The sequence below is a fragment of the Spinacia oleracea genome, chromosome 3 (assembly GCF_020520425.1).
Source record: "Spinacia oleracea cultivar Varoflay chromosome 3, BTI_SOV_V1, whole genome shotgun sequence".
Taxonomy (NCBI): Eukaryota; Viridiplantae; Streptophyta; class Magnoliopsida; order Caryophyllales; family Amaranthaceae; genus Spinacia; species Spinacia oleracea.
Genome location: NC_079489.1, coordinates 109,052,835 through 109,056,101, shown reverse-complemented (window position 1 = coordinate 109,056,101; position 3,267 = coordinate 109,052,835). Strand labels below are relative to the sequence as shown.

The following is a 3,267-nucleotide window of genomic DNA, read 5'->3' as shown; positions in this document are numbered from 1 at the left end:
GAAAATACGCTTATCAAAATGGGGCCGTTGCCGGGGAACGATCGTTGTTATTGAGTTTAGTTGAGACTAGTTCATTAATTGAAAATACAAAAAAAATATTTCTTTCTTGCTTTAGTTTTTCCTTTGCATTGCTCACGGTTTTCTTGAGTGTTTATGCTTGATAGGGGACGTGCTCGTCAAAGGATCCTCCATCCTCTTGACCTTGAATTTGAAAGGACTCTAAGGAGACATAGGCGTGCTCGTTCTAGCTTGTCAAATCATAATCGGTTTGAGGCTTTGAGTGTTGACACAGAACAAGAAGTGAGTGAGCAAGCTAGTGAGAACATGGCTCTTCCGGTTAAGAACTTGGGAATACCGGGAGCATTTGAGGCTACGTGTGGGATCCAAGAACCAACTACATGTGCTAATAATTTTGAGATCAAGCCCGCCTTGATCAACTTGGTGCAAAGTCATCCCTTTTGTGGGAAAAGCAATGAGTCGCCTCACGAGCATCTCAAACAGTTTGAGCACTATTGTGACACAATAAAACACAATGGTGTAACCTCGGATTATGTGAGGTTGACTTTGTTCCGCTTCTCTTTGCTTGGGCATGCTAGTGATTGGCTTGACAAGGAGGTCAATCCCAACTCACTTCGCACATGGAACGAAGTAACTAGTGCCTTCTTGAACAAGTTCTATTCTCATGGGAAGACGGCAGAATTTCGCCACAAGATTCAATCATTTGAGCAAGGGCGTGATGAATCGCTTTTCGAGGCTTGGGACCGATTTAAGGAGTACCAAAGGGAGTGCCCTCATCATGGGATTCCCAAGTGGTTGTTGCTACAAACCTTTTACTTAGGATTGAGTCCAAGCTCGAAAACAAGTCTAGATGCGGGTGCGGGAGGCCCAATCATGAACAAAACGGAAGATCAAATTGAGGAGATAATTGAAGATGTAGTTCAAAACTACCAATCTTGGCATGTAGGTGCAAGGAGTTATGATGGGAAAAGTAGGAATGAGGATGGTAAGGGTTCGGTGTACGCCATAGAGCAAGCACGGATGATAGAGAAGCTTAGCTCGCGATTAGAGAAGCTTGAAAATACACCATTTGCGGGAAGTGCAGCAAGCAAGCCACCATCTCCGTCCACAATTCCACCTCCTTCGGCAACTCTTCTCAATAAGGGGAAGGGCAAGGTTAGTTCTTATGGCTTAATGCCTCCGGGCACATTCTTTTGTGAAAATTGCCAAGACTATAGTCATTCCCCCGATGCATGCCCTTTAGTTCACAACTTGTCATTTGTGGATTATGGCCCTTCGTATGAAGGAGAGTTTGATGTAGAGTATGCTAATGCCATCAATGAGAGGTCTAGGAATGATAACCCTAACAATCCTAATTTTGCTAGGCAACCTAGAGGGCCCTCCATGTATGGTCCCCACCAAGGTTATGCCCAAGAAAGTGGGTATGATAACCAAGGCCGAGGTGGCTATAGAGCACAAGGCTATCAAAGCCAAGTGCCCTACGGTCAATCTCAAGGTTTTGGCAATCAAGGCCAATACAACCAAGGGGGTTATAATCCCAACCATCAAGGTGGAGGGGGTTATAACTACTCTTATGGGCAATTTAGGGGTTCCTCAAGTGGGGGTTATCCTTTGAACTCGGGAGTTCCTTATGGTGCATCTCATTTGCCACCTCCCGGATTCAATGGCCCGAGGACCTTTGGCAACCAATATCAATCCAACCCAAGTGGTTATGGCGTTGCACCTCCACCACTCCCGCCTCTCAAGTCGAATCTTGAGGTTCTCATGGATTCGTTTGTGGGGGCGCAAGTCAAGAAGAACATTGAGTTTGAGGATGGATTCAAACAATCCAACACTCAATTGAAGGTGATTGAAAACCAATTAGCTCAACTTGCTTGCACCGTTAGGGAACATCATGCGCTTACTATTCTTCCACCCCAAATTCATGCTCCAAGGCAAATGAATTCTATAGTGACAAGGAGTGGAAAAATCCTTGATGATGTTCCTAGAGCTAATAAGGTTTCTAAACCCAATGGGAAAGATCAAGAGGGAGTCATTGAGTTGAGTGACAATGATGTGGTAGAAGAGGAGCCTCCCATTAATGATGAGGGTGATACTACCATCCCCAAGGTGGCAACTCTTCTACCTCTCCCCACTCCTAAACTTCCCCACCCCCAAAGATTCATAAGACACAAGTTGGATGTGCAATTCGCAAAATTTTTTGAGGTCCTTCGGAAATTTCATATCACTCTCCCCTTTACGGATGCGTTAAAACAAATGCCTACCTACTCACGATTCCTTAAGGAAATCTTGAGTGGGAAGCGAAATTGTGACGTAAAGGAGACGGTGAATCTCACCGAAAATTGTAGTGCTATTATTCTTAACAAAATGCCACCCAAACTCAAAGACCCAGGTAGTTTTTCTATCCCTTGTGCTATCAAGGAGCTTGAAATAAGCAATGCCTTGTGTGATTTGGGGGCTAGTGTTAGTCTAATGCCCTTTTCGGTGTTCTCCAAGCTTGAAGTTGGTGATCTTGTCCCAACCAACATTACATTGCAACTTGCCGACCGTTCGGTCAAATATCCTATCGGCAAGATTGATGATGTACCTTTGAGAGTTGGTGGATTTGTGATCCCCGTTAATTTTGTGGTCCTAGACATTGATGAGGACGTGCATGTCCCTATTATTCTAGGCCGCCCATTCTTAGCCACGGCGGGGGCTATAATTGATTCCAAGCAAGGGAACATTACCTTGAAAGTAGGGATGGATAGCATGTTCTTTGAATTGAATAAAACCATGAGCTACCCTAGCTCTACCAATGAGAAATGTTTCTTGGTAGACTCTTTTGATCCTTTGGTGCATGACATGCATGAGCATTTGCTCACCACTAACGATCCACTTGAGTTTGCTCTTTTGAATAGAGATGGCTTAGGTGATCAAGGGGTTGAAGCGGCTAAATACAAGAGACTAATGGATTCCACCCCACCTTGTGATCAATCGGAGAAATGCTTGCTCGTGCTTGATGGAAAGAAAGATTTGGATGATCATGCCCCCCAAATTGGTAAGGAAGCTCCCAAGGTAGAGCTAAAACCTCTACCTTCGAGCTTAAGGTACGTCTTTCTTGGTCCAAATTCTTCTTACCCCGTCATTATTAATTCCTCTTTGGATGACGAGCAAGTGCTCAAGCTCATTAATGTTTTGAAACGTCATCAAGGGGTTTTGGGCTACACCATTGGTGATTTGAAGGGTGTTAGCCCAACCCTTTGCATG

The 3,267-nt window shown here is 44.5% G+C and overlaps 1 pseudogene; it reads right to left on the bottom strand.

Annotated features, from left to right (window-relative positions):
* Positions 1 to 702: 702 nt before the first annotated feature.
* LOC130471129 (uncharacterized) lies at positions 703 to 803 on the bottom strand (annotated as a pseudogene).
* Between the last annotated feature and the right edge of the window lie 2,464 nt (positions 804 to 3,267).